Below are 24,460 nucleotides of genomic sequence, written 5' to 3'. Positions count from 1 at the left end.
AAATAGATTACAGAAATTACAGGGAGACAGAACGCAGACAAACAGGCAGTAGCATGGTATTGGGAGGTGTTTCTTCTTAGGAGATCAGATAAAACAACACTAAAGCAATGAATGCAAGATAAAGGTAGGGGTAATCATCCCTAAATGTAGTGACCTAGGCCAGAATAAAAAAAAAAAAAAATCTATCTTTAATCACATCTATAGATAATACATATATCCACAATTTTATCATACCATCTGAAAAATAGAGGGTATATGAAGGAACTGACATTGCTGATATCAGCCTACAAGCTAACTACCAGTGCCCTTGAGTTGGAAAGTTACATCTCCTCTTTGTTCGTCATTGGCTATCAAATTTCTTTGCAATAGTTGGCCTTGCAGCTGTGGAGGCACATGAACATTGCTTTAGCCATGGTAGCCTCTGGTCACAGAGAAGTGTAATGACACAATCCTAATAACAGCAGAACTGTGTAAAATCTCAGCTTGAAGAAAGGAGATGTAGGTTTCTTTTCTGTTAACTGAAGCAAAAAGGAAAGATGGAAGAGTAGAAAGAGGGGAAAAAAAAGGATGGACATGGACTCAGGGGGGGTGTCACAACATGAAGAACTTGACTCTTGTTTAGGAACAAGTGTACAGTAGAGAAATATCTACAGTTTTTCTACAGCTGTGAGAAGGAGCAAACATTTTTCCTTCTCAGGCAGTTTCTATGTGAAAAATTACTTGGCCATATATTGAGTAATGGTGGAGTGCACAAGCCCATGTGATGTCCAGATGAGCAGTATTGTACGTTAGGCTATAGCAGCTCAGTACTCTGGAGATATTACCACCGATGTGCTGCTGTCACTGTTGGTTACAATAATGACAATACTCTCGTGCCTATTAGAAATGCTCAAGATCAGGCCAGATAAAATTAAATCCCTCTTCTCTATACAAAGTACAGCTTCCCCTTGGAAAAAAGGTGAGAATTCAGTAAAGAATTACGGGCTTTTTTTGTCAGATTTCTATGAGGTCTAGTCCCTCTACATCTAAGAGCCTGCAGAAGATTATTATGTATACATTATCTTTCCAGTGCTGCTTGTTAATGAATTAATTTGATAAATTGGTAGTGAATGAATATTCCTAACATACAATTTAGAATCAGAATCTTGTACCTTATTCCTACCTCATCTTTCAGTTTTTCTGTGTGGTCTTAATGTGTACTCTTGGTTATATTTCTTTGTTCCACTCAACAAAGAAGACTCATGTGTTTAAAGCAGGGCACCTACTTAAATGTTTAGTTGGATTAGGGTCCTTCAGAGGATTTCCTAATCTCTGGAAAAAAACTTATTAACTGTTTAAACATTAGGCCTTTGAGGCCTAGTCTTCAAAGGAATTCAACTCTGAATTCTGGGCTGGGCTGACTGAATCCTTTTTTGATGGCCAGACATAGGACTGTGGAGGGTATTGGCTTTTGCATACTAGAGAGAGGGTGGAAATGGGAGAAGGTGAGTGCTGAATGAGTAAAATGGCATTTAGAAACATAAAGAAACAGTGGAAGAAAAAGCATACCACAGTTACAGTTTAAAACTTTCTTGGGACATAGCCATGGAAGAGAAGATATTGTCTACTTCTGTCTTCTTGTTCGATTTTGTCAGACCAGATTTCCATGTGAGAAAAATCAAAGCTGTATGACGACACTGGATTTTGAGATGCTTCGGCTGACCATGAAGACTTGAACACATTAGCGATGGTGATACATTTTCCCCAAAGAGCTGTGTCATATAGGTAAAACACAAAATTAACTTCAGAAAAGTAATGTTTGGAGGAAGAGTCAATGGTACAGTAGTCGACAAATGCCTGTTTATTCCCCCAACTGAAAAGCATCCATGCTTAATGCCATGACATTTCTGTAACCTGAATGGGACACTTGAAAATTATCGAATGTTCCTAGTTGTCCTCTGTCCTTGAAGACCTTTTTGGTCTTCTTATACATTGCATAAAAGCTAAAATTACTTTCCTGCCAGCTTGCACATGCTTTGGATAACTTTAGCCAATGACTGGTTTCCGCATAACCTAGTCCCTTGAAGCGTATTCTTTCCAGAGTTTGCCAAGGGTTTACTAGAAATGCTATTCTTACTAATCTCACCTCACTTCATTCTGACTAAGCTCTTCTGAAATGCTATCTGTTCCACAGAGCATTCCTTCTGCAGCAGTCACATGCTGTTATGTTTGCTCTGTACTTTCTGAACTACATTGTACTAGCATATGCCTCTCAACTGTTCTTTCCAGGGAGTTTCTGTTCTGTCATGTATGTTTTTCCTTGGTTTTTAATAACTTATGATGCTCTATAAATAACAGAAAAGCTCATAACAGCCTTGAGTAGAAAAGGAGATCAACCAATGAAAAAAGTGATAATATAGCACTTCTCCAAGTGTTGATACGAACTTATGTTATGAAATAAGTCATCTTGCAGTGCATTTCGAATGCTTTTGTTTGCCACCATGAGTAAGCACACTTGCTGAGACAGGTCAGACCTGGGATAACACTGGATTTTTCTAAGAACTGAATGTTTCCCCAGTATGTACAAGTACTTTATAAGTTTCACCTGACATATCCTCCTTCACCCTTACCACTTGTTTCCCCCACCCCACCACCATTTAATTGCTTCTTAACACTGTGTGCATGGGAATACTAGAGCAAATATTATAGAGCTCTGAAATTTAAGCCAAGGGGAAACTCTGTCAACAATTTTTACCTGGAAAAAAATGCTTTTCAGAAAGAAAAGTCAAGGAATAGTCTTTGTTTAGATATAGAATTGCACAAATTAATTGGTTAGTCTGAGGCATAATTATTTGGCATAACATATTATTTTGGGAGATGTTTCAAGGTACAGTGTGGAGTAAATCAAGACCTTTCTTGTTTCTGGGAGTTCCCTGTCCTTGCCATGGAATTGCATGAAGTAGTCAGAATGCTGTGGTCAGTGGCATAATTGGTCCAGTCCTGGAAATGATGGGAATTCAGCCAAAGTTTCTGAGGGAGAGAGAAAGAGCTCTATAAACAGTTGTAACTGGGTCTTTGAAAAAAATCATTAATGCTACTGTGTCTTTTAAGCTGCTAAAGGTACTCTTACACCCTAATCCACCCCCTAAATGTCTGCCTTGTGTGCCTGTTGTTACCTCCATGTCTATATGGAAGACATAGATCCCTTCAATTCCATGTAGAAGAGATAGGTTTCATATTTATTCCCATACTTTTTTTATCTCCTCCCTCCAGACAGGTAAGCCTGAAACACTGCTAGAAGGCAGAATTGTTAAAGATTTCTACTACCCAGTGGGGCAGCTCCCCATAAGTAACAGGAGAACCACTGCAACTCCCCTCTCCTACCATCACCACGGTGGTTGTATGTAACCCTGCTGATAACCAAGTTCCCCATCTGCTGCCTGAATATTGTGCAAAAACCTGAATGGTTCTCTGCAGAACCTAAAGGACAGACATAGTTGTAGAGAGAGGCAAGATACCCAAAGGAAACTAGTAATGTCAGATAATTCTGTTCTGAAAAAAATAAGTGGGAGGCAGGAAGAACAGCTGGGTGGGTGGGAAAACAGCTGTTGGGAAGAAAATTGCAACCCCAGTGTCATTTTTGGTAAGATGGGAAAAAATGTTTTGGGTATATCCATATGCTTTGAAGAAATTCTTGGTGTATGAGAAAACAGGATGAGCAAGGCTCACAGTTCTTCATGTGAGGCATTTCTTGCTCAAGACAGTGAAAAACAGTGTTTAAAACAAGGATACTGCTACCCCAGTCGACAACCGAGTTTGTGCTGCATTAGGCAGGTTGGCCCACTTATGTCTCCGTGTTTCTCCAGTTCTAACATAGGGAACTGGTGTTTTCCACATTTTCAGTTTTTGGCCCAGTGGATGGCAGCTGCAGCAACAGGGAATAACTTTTTTGAAATGTCTTTTTTTGCCTGTAAGAAGTGACTGAGTCAGATGAAATCTACAATGTGAGTGAAAAGAGGGGCTTGAAGAATGCCTTGTGTGCCTGAAAGCTTGCCTGCCATTTAGTCTGATAAAATATGTTGACTTTCTACAGACCTTATTCTAGATAGAAGTAAAAAAGAGCTGTGATGTAAAATCTAACATCAAGACAGAATTTTCTTAATATGAAAAACCCTGGCAAAACTGAACCATAAGAACCAGAGTGTAGCCCTACCTTGTCTGTGCTTGCTTACACCCAGCACTGAAGGCACTCCGGAAAGGGACTCTGCTGATGCGATTTAACTAAAAAACCTGTGTTAGACTTGGTGTGTAATATATCTAACTATTCAGAAGTTGGATATTCTCCCTGTGGACATGGACCTGGAGACAAAGACAGCTGTATTATTGCTCAGCTTTAACACAATCTGTACTCATTAAAACTGGCACTGTTTCCAAATTATGGAAGAATGGCAACAATCAACGGAGCTGGGGAATTACTGAAATAATGTAATACTTTTAAAGCCAGACCCAATGATATTTAGGAAAAAATTTAGTAGAAGCAGTGCAATCTGAGAATTATTTTCTGTATAACCTCAACTTGAGTTGTCATCCCAAAGTTCAGGGATGGATTTTTCTAGGTTTCTCCATCTTTTTGGCCTCATCTCAGCAGCATCTGAATGTTATAACTGTGCTTGAGAATCTTCATGATGCCTGTGAGGCATGAAAACTATTCTTGTATTCCTTTTGTTTTAAGGAGGAAAAGAAAGATATGTGAAGTGAATAGCCAAAGGGCATGGAAACATCTGTACCAGAGTCCAGAATCAGGTGCAAGTTTTCAGTGTACAGGCCCAACGCCTGAACCAGCAGATTTTATTCCAGTTGTCTCTATTTACGCACCACATAAATATGCAGACGTGTCATCTGAAGATATCATGCTATGTATTTGTTCAAAGCATGATTGTTTTACGTAATTGATGTGACATTATTGGAGCATTCGTTGGTCAAACAAACAGCAAACTCACTTCCTTGAAGACCATTTCAGTGCTGTAATATGCAAGGAGAAGTGGCTCTAATAGCTTCCACCTTCTTGGCCCTGATTCAGGGTCAAGGGGATATTTCCAACGGTTGCTTTTTTCAACAAAGAATGTTCTGAAACCCCAGGCTGTGTGAACTGAATAAGTGCTCAGAGCACACCCTTCCATAAGAAGCTTGCTTGCTGCTAAGCAATTCCCAGCAATATCTTTGGCTGCTAGCTATTGTTATTTGTTTGTACTATGGCAATGCCTAGAGGCTCCAGTCATGGATCAGGGCCCCATTGTGCTAGGTATTGTAAAGACACAACAAAAAGGTCTTTGTCATACTCTTAAGGCAAATCTGAGGTGGGTCTGGGAAAAGAACTTTCCCAAATCCCAAGTCCCAGGGCCAACTTCTAAGCAGTTTATTTCACCCCAGACTTCGGGCTTATCCTAGGTTTTCTCATCCATATTGTTTATTTAACACAGATATTAATAAGTAAACTCTGAGAGGACAATGAAAAATGCAGAAAATTGATGTAGTTACTTATATTTCTCACTGCGCTTTTAAACAAATAACCAGCCAGTGATTGATAGAGGTGCCTTGGGAAATCTGTTGCCATCTTTGGTTGCTCTATCCCTGGGAGTTTTGTTGTGGTAACTAAAGTGTATCCTGAGGCAGGAATGACACTTCTCAGAAAACATCCCTTTTCTATGCATTTTTGTCGGATATGTGTATTTCATTTGCCTCATACAAATGCCATTGCTGGGGGTTATCTGCATGACAACTGGATTTTTTCTCCTCAGTCATTCATTAGCTGCTGGGCTTGAAGTCACATTCCTTTCTGTATCACATCACATTTAGTTGCTGTGGATACTGTTGTGATGCCACAAACAGAGGATTAGGGCTCGCTGTAGCCATTCCCCTCCTAGAACAAAAGGTTCTGCTTCTGAACGTCCTATCTCCAGTACAGACAGGAGCAGTGAGGGTCACTGAGGAGGGATGGTACTGAAGCTCCATAAAATTGCCCACCCTGCACATGTGGCAACGAGGGCCCTGGTCAAATAGAATAATGAATTAAATTTGTTTTACACCTACTAGAATGCAAGTACCTACAAAGTCATGGCAGGCCCCGCATCTCTGCATCTTACTAGGAAATGTGTAGCATTGGTTCAGCACTTTGGCTTCTTTTATTTTCTGAAAGTCCTCTTTACCTCTGCTCTCGAACTGAGGATGAGAATAACATTTTTCCAAGTTTTGGAGATACTGCTTATCTGGCATATAGGATAAATGAGGCCACAATCACAGAAAAGTGGTCTGGAAAGTCCCTTGAGGGGACTTTTCATCCACAGGGGAAACATTGTGTCATGACCCTCAAAAGCAGCTCTGTAGGAAGTGATCCTATTTCAAAATACACATTCAGCTAACAGGAATGAAAAAACCTGTTGTATTTCTGGCAAAATAATTACTTAATGTTAATTTTCAGAATAATTCAGCATTTAAAACTCAGAAATCTCAACTGTGTTCATTTATATGTTGATTATTAAAGACCTTTATACCTTTTTTTTTTTTTTACATTCATATGCGTAAAATGAAAATGGAGATAATAGATTTAGCTACTGCTGATGGGCTTGTTTCATTATCCTTCTCTGACATGGATGAAACACTAGAGAAAACAAATATTTATCAGCTGGAATAAAGACATTTCATTATTCCATTTTGTCTTCTGAGATGCATTCCAGACTTTCAAAGAAGCCACAATGAAGCTTTTATTTTCTATTTATATTCTCACACATTATTTTCATTTGTGTATGTATAACCAGACAAACATTCTGCAAATTCACATGGAAGTATAATCACTTTGTTCTTCTTTTGGGACAGTGACTCATAATTAAATACATGCAGCTGAAAGACAAAAATGCAACATTGAAACTATACTGCTGCAGTAAGGGGAAAAAGGATGGAAAGAGAGGTACTAAGATCAGCATAGCTAATAGGAATGGGGACTCCAGAAAACAGGTTAATATTCTGGTGCATCCACAGATATCCCACATCAACTGTGCAAGTTACAGCTGGTGTTTTATCTTTTTACTTCAAAATGGGAATAATTATTTTTCTGTGTCAGATGCTTTTGTGGGGAATAATATGTATTAGAGACAGTTAAAAAAATATTAATCAGATAATGTGATAACACTCTCATAAGTATCAGGAGAAAGCAACAGCTTGATTAGCACCACACTAGAGACTGCTGTTCTTGTCAGAAAGAGCAATAGACTAGACAGTGAAGGCAGCCAAAATGCAACCTTTACTGTTTACATAATGAGCTAACTCGCAGTTAGTGTTTGTTGTGAATTGCACAGTGAAAGAATTTAATTTAAAAATGCCTTTTTGTTGAGTCTTTAATGTCTTGTCCAAAATGTCTCAGATTTAGCAAACTTTCAGAGAATTTGAACCTGACCTGGATTCTGAAACTGGCCAGATGTAACTCCGCCAGGCAACGTCTGCAGCTCGGGATTAGGTGGCTGCGGGAGCTTGGCCAGGGAAGGGCTGCGCACTCCAGGTCTGCTCCCTGACAGGACTTTGTGACCATGCTGGAAAGGGTCTTGGGCTCCTACTGTAAAGCCAAGACCTACAGGTCTGGAAGTTTTGGAAGAGGCTTTTTGGATCTGCAGCACAAGCCTGTGCCACCCCTCAAGCACAGGCTGTAGGTGTGGACTCCCTGGGCTCACAGCAGAGTCCCTTTGTGCCTTCTTGTTGTGCAGCTGTAAAAATGTTGTCAGATTTGCTGTTTTATACGTCCGGCCTCATTGCAAAAGATGTCCTTCTTGGAGACAAATTCTCCCTTAAATAAAAAAGTTGTATTTTTTACCAATTCTGTTAATGTTGTTGAAATGTCAGAGATAATTATTGTAATCAGTGTTTTTAAGGTGTCAGCAATGTGCATGGTCATATTAAAACAAAGTATAGTCTACTTTAAACTGATCAAACGTAGCAAGCAACTACAACAGTGTCTAAAATATTTTAAATGTCTAAAATTTTTAGAGCTGTCTGTTTAAAAATGCATTTTTAAGCAATTTTAAATCATTACAAGTTGGGTCATAAGAAAATATTTTTGTATTATTTTGGTTTTAGTCACTTGTCTTCAGGAATAATATAGGCAATTTCCCTGAGTTCTTTGAAATGGTTCTTTTAAGCTTTAAACTCTCACTTGTTCATGTGATAGTATTCTATGTCAAGTTACAGTTTTGTTAGAAAGGAAAATTTCTCTAACTTGAATTTCCCAGTCCCTGTTGCACACTGCACTGCAAAAGAAAAGCAGGTGTTTTTACAAAACATGTCTCAAGAAGGTCATCTGCCTTCCATGGAACTCTTGCAAATGCAGTGCTGCCACTTATATGAAAAATGATGTCTTGAAATAGATACATCTTTGAATTGCACCTGTCATTGTTATATTGTAAAGTGTTATCTTTAGATAGAACAGTAATGCTAAAAAAAAGTACCTGAACAAGTTGCTATTTGGGTAGAGAGGATGGAGATCTTCATCTAATACAGCTACCAGTGATTTCCAGCCATTGTTGCTTCACGTTCAGCAGGTAAACTACTAGTTTGCATTTCATTTTGGCTACTGCTCTGCTTATCTCCAATGAGCAAGGATAAGACCCACACCTTCGGCCCTTGGCTCACCTTGCAAGCAGTCCGTGCAGGACAGCTGGTGCATGCGATGCTGCAGGCAGCTACTGCGTTCTCAGACTGTGTATGCAGAGGGGATCACACACATCCCACTGCTCACTGTAAGGAGACCATGGTCTGCACCAGAGAGGACAAGGGCTGCAATAAACAAAAATAAGTAAAATGTTTATTGTCTTATTTCCTGGACTTCTGAAAAACTAAGAGACCAACCCTGAGCAACTTACACTGGTAAACTGTTCTCTGTTGTGAGCAGAGTCTTTCTGGCTTCACTCAAGGAGAAGTTTCATATTCTGGCCCTAGTTTGCATAGCTAAAGAAGTCTGGACATTTCCTAGAAGCCTGAAGATTGTTGGCTACTAGAAACACTAGAGATTTCCCCATCCTACAAAAACCCACAAACTTCTCCAATTACAAATATCACTGAAATTCACAATTAGAAGTTACAATAAAATAACATTTCCTGAAGATCACTGTTCTCAAAAGACCAGTTTAAACCTGCAGTTATTATTTGGAGGGGACAGAGTATGGGAGTGAATTGTGACTAGTGCCATTTCTGTGGATTATACATTGCCGTAAGTGAAAGAGACATTATGCCCAACTTGGGCACACTCTTGAAATGCAAAATGAAGTATTTGGAAGAAGTCATTTCTCAAATGACTTTTTCATCTTCTCCATCATTCAGTCCTGAAGTGTTCAAGGCACATTGTCAGACTAAACAGAGAAAGGAAAGCATTATTCAATTCTTGAAATATTTCAGCACCCACATATCGTCAATTCCCATGACTTTTTTTTTTTTTTTGTTTAGCCATTTCTGTCAACGATATTATCTATTCAGAGAAATATGAGGCAATAGTATAGAATGTTAAGTTCTATAATGTCTTTCATTCCACGTACTGTCCCAAACAAATACTCTACCAAGTCAAATAATGTAGCTACAGACTTAAAATATTCCAGATGGAGCGAGAGGTGAGGAGAAAGCCAGTGTTTTAAGTTGAAAGTAGAAAAGTCATGGCAGCTTCTGAGAGCTGTATTAGGATGCAAAAGAAGTTGTTCTTGTAACTTCAGTTTCTGTATTTTGGAGACTTTGTTAAGGGCAGATGCTCAAGTAGAATTTGGAAGAGGGCATTTCCAAGACAGGAAAATGGAGCAGTATTACCTTTCAGTTCTATTTAATCAATTCAGATCCAACCTGCATTCATGTTTGTTTCTGACTGAATCAAAAAATTAAAGGGATACAGTTTTCCAGTCTAGTGTACGTTGATGTAACATTAATTTTACAGTGTGATGCTAGTTTATATGAGTTAAAGGTGTGATAGATCAAGAAAGTGAAAATATTAGGAGTGTGTGAAACTTTTGTAGTTGAGAGCTGAAAATTTCCTAAGCCTGTGAGATTTTTAGTATTCTTGCGTAAGACACTACACTCAGAGTTCAGCTTCCAGCACCAATCTGGACTTCAGTTCCAATCTGAAGCTTAATGTTAATCCAGGTCTGAATTCTACCTCTTTAGTGCATTTCTCACTCTTTCATCCTGCCCTTACTGTATGGATACAATATATAAACATTGTCTCACTAATTTTTAACTGATGAATCATTGGCTTGATAGAAATTTATAGGAAAGTAAATATAAAATCTGAATACAGCATAATTACATCAAAGTGAAATCTTTGGCAGCTGGCTAATGAAAATAATAGTGAAGAGAAGTCTGCAGTGTGCTAGCATAAATATCACTAGTAAGTGCCATAGCTTTGTGCTTTCTGTAGAAAGTAATACATAATCAAAGTAGTAGTCTCCTTGCAAATATCAGATTCATCACATTCGGTGATTTATGGAAGTAGATTTGTCATCCTCATGAGACCCATCACCTACAAGTTTTCTTTCTGACATTTGTTAGTCATTAAAAAGCTATCTCTTTTATATGCAAAATACATATGCTTGACTTTGATACTAACATGACATTTCACTGGAAAATGCCCTGAAGTCTTGATGTCTAAAAAAAGAAAAATTTATTTTTACAGTTATTTGGACATTATGAAGTAGCACTGATGAGATGAACAGAGTGTGAACTCTTCCCTCCTTGTAAATTGGAATGTATTTTAAATTTTATACTGTTAGCATCATTCTGTGAGTAAAGAATATAAAAGTTATATGTAAAATAAAAGAGTTCAATTTCCAAGAGACAAGCTATTCTTTAACAGAATTTTTAAAACTGAAGAGACAGTATAGATGAATGTATTTGTTTACATTTAAACATGAAAGAAAACTTCGCATAATCCCAGTAGCAGACAGTATGCTCATTAACAATGTCTTCCAGCAATTTAACAAGTATAGAACAGTAGTACTGTTAATGCCATTTAAAAGTTCCTGGCTACTCTTGATGTTTGAAGTTCTGCAACTCTAGCTCTGAATTTATGAATGTATTTGTTGAACAATTCTATACTTTAATCAAAATCAAGTATTCTTGAATTAACAGTCTTGCTTTTGGACTTCAGTCAAAGCAGAATTGCAATGACTATAAAAAAGTAATGACAACAGCTGGCATGAGTCTAAATGATACTTTCTAAAAGAAACTTGATGTAGGAATGCCAGCTGGTCAGCAGATTGCATGATCTCACTTGAGTTGACTACTAGAGGAATATGCAACAGCAGGGTGAAACAAGAGTATTTCCTGCTGCTTTACCCTGTAGTATTTGCCACAAGTACCATTATCACAAGCCTTTTTTTGTGTTACTTATTTATCCCTGCAAAAATTCTCCAAAGAAAGTTCAGGGAGCTGCAGAGCTAAGCTTAATGCTGTTATTTAAATAGGCTGTGAAGTGCCAGCAGACCAGAATCCAACATGTGAGACAGTCCGATAATCTCCACTTATACAAAGAGAAATGACAATGATAACTGGTCATGCAAATTAGGTCCAGCTGGACAGCTGGAATCTTTAGGTGAATTAATGATTTTCTAAGATACAAACCAGAAAACTATTTCTCTTTCTTCTGAAAGAAGTTGTCAATGCCCCAAGGAACTGGTAAAACTGATAGTCCTCCTAATGTGTAGCCTAATTTATTTTCCTTTTAACGTTCTCAGAAAAACAAAATCTGACACAGCTGTAACCATTCTCAAAACGTGAGCTAAATACTCTGTGCTATAATGCTCAAGTGGAGAAATGCAAAGCTGTTCATCCTCCTGCATATCATGGTGTATAGATATATGACTGCATTTCTTAACTGAAAAAGAATTTAGATTCTGTAGATCTAAGTCCTTCTGGTATTTCACTCTGCTGGTGTGTCCATGTACAACCATCAATACTTTTGCACTGGGCATCCTAAAAGAACTTCCTGTAAGGGCTGCATTAGTTTCAGTTCTCACCCTATGACTTAATTTTTGCAGTCTGCTTCATTCTTGAGAACTTTTCTTCTGTAGAAAATGTAATTTGATTTAAGGACCTAACAACAAAAATATTTGATAAAATCAAATGTCCAGCTAGCTTACAGCCAGCTATACCTCTAACAATGGCCAGTTATGGTTGCAAAAATGATTTCAGAATACAGCCAATATACAGATATTTCCACATCATACTTTCCCAGAATTCTGTATTTCAAAGACTTCCTAACACAACAATAACATATCTCCACTAGAAATATAATCACCAACCATTACCTAGTATGTAGGCATCTGTGTGATAGAAAATAAATATATCCAGATAAGCATGTGCACACATTCATAGTTGGTTGTTGACAGTTTTAGTACGTATGTAGATACCTCACACTCTAATGCCAAAGTACATTCTTGGTCCACTTGGACAATGGTAGTGTGGAGGTCTACTGCACGTCAGCGCATATATAACAATTTTACTAATTGTCCATTGAGTATACACTTGCCAGCTCAAAACATCCAGCCTTCAATCATCAGTCCTCAAAAACTGTGGTAAGTTGAAAAAATGCATCGTTATAAAAAATAGTTTAAAAACTGGGAAGGGAATTTTCTTTGTCTTCTGAGCCATAGCCTTTCATTTGGGGAATGGTTTTTGATCCCTTTTCCCAGAAGATTTAAAAAAAATAGTTTCCAGGTCTTTAGGTGTCATGTAGCCACATCTTCAAACAACTCAGGCTGTAAGGAAAGTACCAAATATAGCTAGCATTGATACACCAAGTCGTTTTTATGTAAAGAGTTTTAGTCAGCTTTCACAGCCACTGCTACATTCCTTATGATGATTTAGAAGCTCCAGACAGAAGAGGAAGTGCTGAAATACTCAGAGAAAGGTGATTGTCTGTGCCAGGAAGGAGTCCTGGCTGGAATTTTGTGTGAACCACTCTACCATGGAAGGGAAACTGTTGTTGGGTGAGACTGATTCTGGCTTCTGCAAACCTATGGTAGATGAAGACTTGAGCTAAGATGCAGGGCAGTAGACTCTGACCTTTTGTATGCATTCTTCCCATAATAATACAACAAATATGCAGACTGTTATTTCTGTCTTGCAAAGTATTGACTGTGAGTTTGAAACTGTCCAAGGTCCAAACTAATACACTTTCCTTAACCTAAAAGCTAAAAGTTTAGAAAGTAGGAAAAAATCACAAGCTGCGTTACAAAAGAGGCATGGTGTGACAATGCTGTTGCAGGGGAGTAATATAGGGTTCTGCTTGCTGCAGAACAACGTTTAGATTTCTTAAAGAGAAGCATGACCTTAAAGAGTTTGGTGGCGGGTTTGCTCTATTATTTACTCCATGGGGGAGACATATCAAACCAATATCACTTACCTTCTTTACAGGCATGTGTATTCGTTCATGTAACAAACCTTCAGGCGTCTTCTCTCCCTGAGGACTGTCCACTCCAGGGGCTGTGTTTTGAAGCTCCAGAGGCAAACTCCCGGGCGACGCGTGTATCCGTCACAATGCAAACGCTCAGGGTTCTTCTATCCCTGATAACTGTTCGTTCTGGAGCCTGTATTTAGAGCCCCAGAGGCAAACTTTGAGGGGAGACCTGTAATCACATGCAAAGTAGACCTTCAGGAAGCAAAATTTTCAGGAAAAATATTTAATAGAGTAAAATAACTTATCAAAATTACATTTGCCAAATGAATCATTGTTATTCAATGAGAACAGGTAACAACAATTCCTGAGGAGACATTGTGGGTTTTCTGAACATGTAATCCTTGCTCACCTGTGGAGTTACAAAATCAGAGTGGGAGGAGAGTTCCAAGGTCAGTCCAGCAATTATCTTTTTGGCATTAGTCAGTTCTTGTCTTCTAGATCATCAGAGAAACTTATTGAGCAGTGTCTTGTATTCAGTGATCATGCAGAAGATATCACAGTTCTTTCTGATATTTGGCTGGCTCTGTGCCTGCACCAAACCACGGCTGCTGATACTGAGATAGATATGCAAAGCTCTCTGTCATGCTGACCGAGCTTTTCCTCTCCAATAAGAAACACTTGCATAAAGTTAACCCACAGCAGATTATCTGCCTTGAAGATATCTGGAGCTTCAGAAGGGCCTGGAGCACTTCAGTAGCTTGTTTCTTTGTGAGGTTTGTGAAGTTTGTGGTCACCATGGTCCTTGTAAACAAGAACTGTAATCTCTTTTCCCCCATCTGGAGCACCCTCTGAAACACTTGTGCACTGGCATCTGTCATTCATGTCACTTTATTAATTTGCTCTGTTTGCTTCTCAAAATATTGGGTACTTCTAAAAGGTTATTTCTAAAAACGCTGAATGGTGAACTTTATCTCATGGTCAATAGCAACCCAGATAAGAATTAACAGGCGCAGTGGACTTAAATGAGTTAGATTAAAGTCAAGTCTATCAGCATAGCCCATGGCATACCAAAAAGATGAAGATGTTAGTTATGATGTATTTCCTGTATCTTGTAATTTTTGACACATGGAACACTCAAGAAATGTTAATGGTGGCTTCACTGTATTTCACTCTGATGCATAATCACACACATTTTAAAAGTTGCAAGTGGAGATATTTTGCTCTCTGATGAATAAATCACTTGAGAAATTTATTTGTTATAAACAAAGCCTATTGCAGTAGTTTTGCTACTTTCAGTTATAATTTTGTTAGGAAGGTGTTAAAGATCTAGAATAGAATTGCTAGTGCAGGTGAAATGTAGTTGCAGAGCAGATGATAGCCCAGTGTGCAGAGTCATCTCCTTAATTCCAATGAGAAACCTAAACTTAAATCTGCAACACCTAGGAAATGTTGGCACTCTCTTCTTCTCTTTTATTACCAAGCATCAGAGGTTCCTTTGAGGATTTATTTTTTCATAGAATCTGGTAATATTGAAATGTATTATGGCCTAAAATAAATGTGTACGAAAAAGAGATACATTTTTTCAAGCATTTATTAAGACAGTGGAACTTAACCCATAAATTTGGGAAGTCACAGCTGCACATTATGCCAAGAACAACAAAATTAATGAAAGGAAGTTTTCTTATTTTTCTTCTTGGTCATCCATCTTAAATGCAAATGCTCCTAGTTGTGCTAATGTTGACACTGAAAATAGAATAATCAAGATTTTAATAAGATTTTACTGTGGTGACAACCAAAGCCAGCATTGTCCAATGGCTTTGTGAAGGAAGTGATTAACTCTGCAGAGGGTCTGAAGTGACTACAAACAGACTTGGAGACAGCCAACAGAACTATAAGCAAAATTTGTGTCTATGCGTAATGTTGATTTTGGCACAAAGGGAAATGACTGAGCAAGTGCAAGGATAGGAAATAGCTGAACTTTGTCAGCTATATTTTAGTGTTCTAAAGAGGCCTGTGAATAAATCAGCTACAAAAAAAACCTCCCTGGTGTGCCCATGAAATTACCTCTCATTAGACAAAGGATGGTGAACAGGGAAGTGAAAGCTACAACTGAGGCAGGCAATGCTTTAGTCAGGACCAGAGTGCATCTGAATGTGGAAATTAGTGGAAATCTGAATGTGGAAATTAGGGAGTGGGGTCAGTAATAACAAAATGAGGAACGGCATTATTGACATACAGAATACATTACTCTTTGTCCTGTGACAAATGAATATGTGAGGCACAAGGGCACATGCTCTGGGACTGGGACTTGTTTACTTTTCAGGCTAGAAATAGATCTTCTGAGTTTATTTCATGTTGTCCTTGGACTTGGCAACATTATACCTTGCCAAGCAAGGGACATCTTTTCATTGCTCCTACCACCTTTTCCACGTCCACAGTGACAGGCTGTAAGGGCTGATGCAGTCAAGCAGAAATATTTCTTATGTTCTTTTTTTTGATTTCTAGCTTTAATGTTGCTCCTTCTTTCTACCCTAAAGGAAGCTGACCAATAGAGAAATATGTAAAGACCCTCTGGATTGCCAGTGAATAGAATTCCCTCATAAATTAATGAAAGAATGGGCACTCAGGTGAGATAAGCTGTGGCTCTGTGAATGTTTTTTTCCCATGTATGTGTGGTATTTCCAGGTGTACTAAGATACCTCAAAATGCACAGATTTTTATCTCGTTTCTTGCATTCACTGTTTCACCATTCTTCTTACAAGCAAGGATCCATTATCATTTAGAAATTTTAATTTTAGAACAAATATTTCAACTCTTGTTTATTACCTGGTAAACACATGCCTCAAAAAGTATGTGTTTAAAAAGCAGTTTTGGAGTGGGGTTGAGAGTTGTGGCAACAAGAAAATCTAGATTTTTTTAGAGATGAGAAAAGGCAATAGTACCTTCTGTGAAAATAATGTATTTGAGAAAAAAAAAATTGAATCTTTTACAGTTTCCTAAAGCTACAATGTGAAATAATTCCTTCCACAAGTTTTAAATTTGGCCAAATAAAAAAAAGACACTGGTACATGTTGTGAAGTATGTATCCTATAATACAGAAAGAGGAGACCTGCAAACAGTGTCCTTTTCTCTACACAGAGATACTTGAGCTCAGTTCTTGCAAACACGATTCTGTATGTGTTTAACTTCTGACGCATGAATAATTCAACTGAAGTCAAGCTCACACGGGAGCTTCTTCTTGGGAAGGTAGTCATTACTGCTGGGAATATTCCAAGGAGCTACGTATATAAGGGCTGCCTATATTGAGAACAAATGTGGACAGTGTTGTGAGGGAACCCCAGGAGTTTTGAGAGTGCACAACAGCAAGAACGGACTGAATGTGTCTGTCCTGTACTGCTTACACTGCAAAACTACACACTGTGGGTTATAATCAGTCCCTTGAGGGCTGCCAGCATTTCACCGCAAATCATTCTCCTTTCCTGTGTGTATAGCTGCTGTAACGCTTGCTGAGGTCATTTTACCTGAGCAAAGGTGGCAATCTTACAACTAACAACGCCTTGGGCAAAACGCTGATGGGTTTATGCCAAAAGTAATTTCTGAGCACCTGGAATCCAGCACGTCCTTATTTGTTTTGGTCTCAGATGTTTTTAAAGATTTGGCTACATCATTAAAACTTGTCTATCAGGTCAATCATGTTAAACAGCTGTCTTCTCTCTGCCACTGTACTCGCAAAACCATCCTTGCATAAAGGTCAGAATATTGCTATTTATGTCTTTCCTGCTGCTTTTGAACCATGTCACCACTTGTTTTTTTATTTTCTTACAGCTTCTTAGAAATCAGGATTCCTATCTTCACCCTCGTGGCATTTCATTGTTTAAGTCTCTTACAGAGAAGGACAGCTGTAGCTGCTATTTAGGAAGATGGGCAGAGAGTTCAAAGACTAGCACTGCAAACTAGCCACTCTTGCACCTTATCTTATTGTCATGGTATCACCTCTGCCTGACCTGTCTGTGCATTTCTCTCACAATTTTTTCATCTGCTTCCGCACTAAAATGTGGGATGTGCTTTCTGAATGAGCCAAGAGATCACTGACTCTTCTATATTTTGCCTTTTTCTGTGTACAAGGCTTTAGTCAATGGATACAGTAAAAGGTAACTACATATAATGATTTGTGAACACAGTATGGATGTATGCTGCCAACAGCATTGCTTAGCTTTTGACTTTTGTGTGGTTAGCTCTCTGGGCATGCTTGTGCTTTCCTTTGTGTGTGGATTCTTCAGATCACACAATGCAAATTAAAAAAAAAAAACACACAAAGAGGCAGAAGCATGAATTCACATAACTTCTGTTCTTGCCTCTGAAAATTATGGGTACAGTCTTCTTAACAGCAAAGATAAAAACAAATAATTGATGTGGGTGAGAAAAAAAAGAATACTTCCTGTTTTGGTCACTAATTTAAGGTCAGGAGTTGAAAGTGAGGGGAAACTACAACTAAGTTAGTAGATCCCTACCTTACCATCAGGCTTTGAGCTTCAGTTCCTTTGTGCCAGTCTTCACCTTCTGCGACATAAGAGTACAACTTCACAGTGGTAACATAGCAATTAATTAAATGGCCATTGTTTGTGAAATTATTTTCTAACTGCTAATGAAGAACAACACAATTTTCTCCAATTTGGCTGAGATGAGTTTTACACCATGTTTTAACTCTTTCAGTAAATGTAATAATTTTCTATTTTGACCTGTCTGCTTAGTGAAAGGAAAGTATGTGTGCAGAGGAATAGATTTAAAACAATAGGTAGGGCTAATTCATGGAAGAGACTGGTATGAAAACTAGCCAGGTGTTTCAAATTCTATGATGAAAACTGGTCTGGTCAGGGAAAGTAGAAACCACAATCACCTTTAATAGAGGTGGCCTGATCTTTGGCAGCAGATAAACTCTATTTTTCCTATGCTGGTTAGAAGAAAACAGGAAAGACAAATTAGTTTTCATTTATTTCTTCCATCAAGTTTGCTATTGAGGCTTTTTCTCAAAAAGAAGCAGCAGATTTATTTTACTTAAATAAACATCTTAGTTAAATGAAAAGCAGAACTATCTTGCAAACTTTGTTGTTGGTTGGTTATTTTTTTCTTTCCCCTGAGGTAAGTTACTAAAGTTATATATACAGAAAAGCTTGGATGTTCAGCATCACGTCTTTATTTCAGAAACTTCAGCAGTGGACTCACTCAATAGGCAGTAATCTGCAACACCAGATATGCCTAATATTCTAAAGAGTTCAGGTAAGTGTAATGATACCTTTAAATGATACTGAATATAGGGGATCAGCTCTTAATATTTTTCTCAGAGGTCCATTCTTTCATGTAATGGTACAGAAACAAGTTTTGAATGCGTTCTTATGAGCCTTGAAATTTTACTCAACCACACAATATTGTTCCAATTTTAAATGTCATGCAAGGCTTCCAGTGTGTGAAGAGTGTGTTTGCATTTGTTTTATTTTCTGTGTGTAGAACTTTAAATTTGTAAAAATACTGCCACTGGAGAGCTTCTCCGGGTGCTAGTATTGTCTCTATTTTCTTAGCAAACCTGTGTCTCAAAAATGCATAGATTTCTGGTATTTCAGTGACACAGAGAATCATTATTATCCTCATTTTAAGGACTAAACTTATGCAGCTTTCCAATGTGACATAGTCTTTTTGTGTCAGGATCAAAATTAAGTCTGCAGGTGTTGGATTCAAATTCAGCTCTGGTACGATCTTCCATTGCATTAGAAAGGGAGAAATTGTACTTTTCCTGATTCAGAATTAAATTTCTTCTTTAGCCTAGAAGTGCTGGTTAGCTTTTAACATATGAGTAACAACTGCATGAACACAGTGCAGGACAGATCCTCAGTTGATGTATGTTGGCCTGACTCCACAAAAGTCGTATGAAACTATGACAATTGACAACAGCTGTGGATCTGGTACATTGCATCTGCTTATATTCATTGTAAGAAATGGTTCTCCTTAGTGCTATGAATGATGAATCAGCTCTTTTAAAAAACTTATTCATTCTAAAGGCTGAATCTTTGGTCTCTTAAATTTCTTCAAGTATTAAGCCCTGTGGCCTTCATTTCAGCTCTTTGAGTTCACACAGCATCATAATTTAACCCTTATCTCCTCTTTAACTGTGTTTTTTCTCTTGAATAGTGTCACCTTCAGAGCACTTGATAGAACTCCAGAAATCTTGGCTCAATTTCTGGTCTTGCTACAAGTCTCCTTCAGCGGGTTGTGGATTAAGGATTGTTGGCCTGGTGAATATGGCTGAAGAGACTTTAATTTATCAGTAGGTCCAGTACTACTATGATACAACTACGAATAATTTTATTAGAGAGCAGCATAGGGGAAGGGGACCTGGGGGTCCTGGTGGACAGCAGGATGACCATGAGCCAGCACTGTGTCCTTGTGGCCAGGAAGGCCAATGGCATCCTGGGGTGTATTAGAAGGGGGGTGGTTAGTAGGTCAAGAGAGGTTCTCCTTCCCCTCTACTCTGCCCTGGTGAGACCACACCTGGCATATTGTGTCCAGTTCTGGGTCCCTCAGGTCAAGAAGGACAGGGAACTGCTGGAGAGAGTCCAGCACAGAGTCATGAAGATGATTAAGGGAGTGGAGCATCTCCCTTATGAAGAAAGGCTGAGGGAGCTGGATCTCCTTAGCTTGGAGGAGACTGAGGGGTGACCTCAATATATAAAGGGTGAGTGTCACGAGGATGGAGCCAGGCTCTTCTCGGTGACAACCAGCAGTAGGACAAGGGGTAATGGGTTCAAATTGGAATGCAAGAGGTTCCACTTAATTTTGAGAAGAAACTTCTTCTCAGTGAGGGTGACAGAACACTGAAACAGGCTGCCCAAGGGGGTTGCAGAGTCTCCTACTGTGGAGACATTCAAAACCCGCCTGGACACATTCCTGTGTAACCTCATCTAGGTGTTCCTGCTCCAGCAGGTGGATTGGACTTCATGATCTTTTGAGGTCCCTTTCAATCCCTAACATTCTGTGATTCTGTGAGTAATAATGTGTTTGTATACACATACACCAGTTCTCTCTCTCATGCTTGTGTCATGATTTGGGCACATGGAAAGAAAAATAAATAAAGTGTAGTAATTTAAGACTTGTCAGACTGAGGGGTGTTATCTCTTTGTGAATCTCATAAAACCATGATGAAGTGCCAAGGCAGGGAAGGGACAATACCCGGGAGCTTGTTTCTCACATGTGTTGGGGTGTTTTGTTCTTCATTGCCCCCGCCAGCCCTCTGTTTTTCTCCTCTTCTTTCTACCACTGCAAAAATTCTCTTAATCTTCTTGCCATTAATCAATGCATATTCAAGTGATTTAACTAAAATAATTTTAACTATGCTGAAAACAATAAATTAATAATACCCATTAAAATGAGAATTGTTGTTCACATCAAAAATATTTTAGCAGTACACAAGATACATGATGAGAACCACATAGACAACAGAATGCAGCTTATATATGCTGGCAATTATTAAAGAAAAAATTACTTTAATCTCACAAGTACACTGACTATCAGTCAAATCATTGCTTAAGCATTTTTTCTATTGAATTTGAAGAGAGAAATTCAGTGAAAATTACTAAAATCCAAGCCATACCAGTGATTGCTAAGTCACATGCGGATATGCTGTTGTTGTGGTAGGTGCTGTGATGGCGGTGACTTTTGTTTATCAGAGCTCCTGTTGTGTTAGGCACTGCACAAACACTGGGTTCAGCAGGTGAAGATAAATTAGGCTTTAAGATCTCAATTGTGAAACAAAGACAGAAGAATCTCCATGTAAGTGGTGAAAAGCAATTGGAATCTCTTCTGGCTCCAGAGGTGAGGGATGAATAGGTAGCAGAGTTCTGGTGAAAGTCTTAGCAGTGATTAAAAAAATAAACAAAAAACCCAAACAAACAAAATACCCCAACAAACAGTAGCTCATGAAAAATAACTTTCCATTTTTATACATGGGAAATCTTAGATAAATGGATAGAGAGGCCACAAAAAGAAACCACTAAGACACATAAACTGGAGCCTGTCAAGGCTAGGACTAGACCTTATCTCTTGACTCTCAGTTCCCTGCAGTAACCAGATCACACTGCATCCATCACCACCTGTCACTGTGTGTTTTAGTCGTCCATTCTCCGACTCCTTCATTTCTCCAAAATTAATCATCAGCACAGATTATTTTGAGTTACTCGAAACAAAATACTCAGTCTACAGGGTTCACCCTCCCCTAAAAGACTCTTGTTCCTAATTCCCAGGAAAACTGGAAGACCTCCTGTAAGCATGATCATGATATGCTTTTCCATGTTTAAGCTGTAGAATGAAATCCCTTAGGCTATATGATCGATGTCTGGCTTGCCTGCCTTTTGCAGAGGTCTTAGTATTCAAAGAAAAGCCAGTGCTTCTGTACAATATAAGAAAACAGATGTTGCCTATGGATAGCAATTATCGCAAGTATTTTTTATGAAGTTCAGTGGCACTGCTCTCTTAGAGCAGATGGTGTCAGCCACAGGTTGTTTCACCCTAATTTTTTACTTTTGCCAAAAAGGATTTTTAGGTTTGTTTTTTTTTTAGTGTGGTTGTTTTTTTTGTTTTTTTTTTTTTTTTTTTCTTCTCACAATAGAACATAGAGTGGTGTTGAAAGGTATTGTAGCTGGTGTAGCCTGCAGGCACTGCGAAGCTGCATAGATGTTTCATCTCCTTTTCACTGTTTAATCTTGGCTTACAGTCATACTGACTTATTTAAACCAAAATAAAATGGAAAAAAACCCAACACACCCAAATATTCCAGCTTGATTTTTATCAGGAAAGAGCTTCTGTGCCAAAAGGACACCTGGTTGGTTTCAAAGGGCTGTTTTCCAACATGGCCAGATTTTTATTTTTTTTTAAATTGTTCTTTCTAAGGGCCATGGCAAAATATGGAGCTCTGAACACCACGTACCACTCCACAAACAAAGTGAGTATATAGAAAGACCTTTACTAATTGCCCCGTCCAGAGGTTGCAAGGTTCTGATAGAAGCGCACAGTTGTATTAGCCAGTTGAAGATTTGGAGTCTTCCTGAGCTGTTATGGCTTCAGCTTTTCATCAGTATACTCCAGGATCTTAATTTTCCTTGTATTTCCAGTGTGGTTTCAGACTTCTGCCTAGTGTTTATCAGATCTCACTTAGTTTATGACCTTGAACATTTAGAAACTAACTCCTGAGGTTGCCAGTTCCAAACCCTACGATTATGGCAGGGATGCAAGAGGTCAGGAGCCAGCTGGAAATTCAGTTACAAAAGCGGAATTCAGAAGTACAAGCATATCATGAGCCCAAAGAGGCATTTCCAGCAAGAAATCTTAGAAGCTGCTATTCTAGTCTGTTAAGAAATGAAGCTGTGGCTGTTGGGTTGCTACTATTGTTGGCTAAATAGTGACAATGGACTGAACACTGCAGAGTATGAGGCACACATGAGGTCCCAGTGTGATCTTGCAACAGGATGTTTTAGCTGCAACCTGCTGGAGTGAAAGGGATGCCAAAACTGTACTGAGAGGTCCCTGTGGCAGAATGAGACTGAAATAACTGCCCTTCATGTTATGTTCCTGCAAGAATGCCAGGAGGGCTGGCTGTAGGCTCTCTACCTGGTATTCCCAGTGAACTGTGGATGTACATCATATTTAGGGCAGCCCTGTGGGCATACCTGCTTGCCCAGGCAGTCTCCAGCTTTCAAATCTTACAACTTTGATAGCTTTAGTCACAAAGCAAAGCTCCAGAGACTCTCCTATCATGGTTCTGACATTTCTTACCGTAGATGCATTTGGGATTTGTAGTCTGATTTCAAACAGATGGAGAGCAGGTTTTTGGGTATCAGACATCTGCCTGGGTTATGGGATTATCCTGGAATAAAGAAGGCTCCTCAAACCACATACTGTGGTTATAATCTCTGAAGAAAAGGAGTATGATTGTATAATATGTGTTGAGGACCTCAGAGTATAAGGTTCTTTGTTACTTGTTCTTTCCATGCCATAGAAACCTTTTTCTTGGTTCTACATGAAATCCATCCTGACCAGGGTCTGGTATATGTTGGCTCTGAACCATTTCATGATATCATTACAAAGTATATTTTCATCATGCTATCCTAGATACCATGTTGTTCGATCTCCAAAACTAAGTAGAGTCTGGGTGGTATCTAGATGAATGACTTCCAAGAAAACATCAGTATCGCACAGGAAATAGCACTGGTGATTTGTGACAGAATTATGACTCTTCGATTTGAAGTACTTCAGAAATAATTAATCTTTCGTCTTTTGAAGAGATGTAAAAGCTGAGTCATTCTCTTCAGCATGAAACAGGAGGGCTTCAGTTTTATGATTGGTTCTATTTCTTTTGTGGGAAAACCTCTCTGTTTTGTATGAATCATATGGCGCTGCATCACTGTTGTCCCTTAGCAGCCTCAAGACTGGTCCATAGTGGCCTTAATCTGGGTGAGCTTCTCCTGATTAGTTGTTGTGTAGGATTTATTGGTAATACATTCCTTGGCCTACCGCTACTACCCTTGCTGCCAATATGCATTGACACATTGTACTTCCTCCAGAACACAGTGGGTGCAGAAGACTACCATGTGTATAACTGACTCTCTGCCTAAGTGAGCTGAGTAGTAAAGGCAGTTGGCTTCTTCAGTGTGAATCACCTGTTTTGAAGAAAATATTCCTGCCCCCTCAAAAAAAAGGAATTAATAATTGAGAAAATTACTTGACCACTCATAGGAGAAGTGGAGGATATGGATCCGGGGATGAAATTTTAAATCTAAATTAGAATCAAGTCTGCACTGTCTGTTTTCTATTAAGATTACTGTTTCTCATCAGCTTTCCTATTTACGTCAAATGGGAGGCATGAAGATGAAAGATTTACCCACAGCCACAAAGGGAGCCAATGATCAGTGCACATTATTTTCCTAGTTTTCCTAGATTAATGATTTTGTTGTACTAAAGTAGTTTTGTTTTGTTTTTACCCTTCCTTTTTCTCTACAATTGTAGGAGAGCTTTGTT

At 38.7% G+C, this 24,460-nt stretch overlaps 1 long non-coding RNA gene across 1 annotated transcript; it reads right to left on the bottom strand.

Moving 5' to 3' along the window:
* Window positions 1–769: 769 nt before the first annotated feature.
* Window positions 770–13,622, bottom strand: LOC139828017 (uncharacterized). The gene is made up of 5 exons (XR_011739181.1): window positions 13,406–13,622; window positions 8,472–8,799; window positions 4,193–4,338; window positions 2,891–3,009; window positions 770–1,751 (listed from the first exon to the last, which is right to left on the bottom strand). It is a non-coding gene; the product is annotated as an uncharacterized lncRNA (long non-coding RNA).
* Window positions 13,623–24,460: the final 10,838 nt, after the last annotated feature.

Source organism: Patagioenas fasciata, chromosome 5 (assembly GCF_037038585.1).
Source record: "Patagioenas fasciata isolate bPatFas1 chromosome 5, bPatFas1.hap1, whole genome shotgun sequence".
Taxonomy (NCBI): Eukaryota; Metazoa; Chordata; class Aves; order Columbiformes; family Columbidae; genus Patagioenas; species Patagioenas fasciata.
This window is presented reverse-complemented; position numbering and strand designations above follow the sequence as displayed.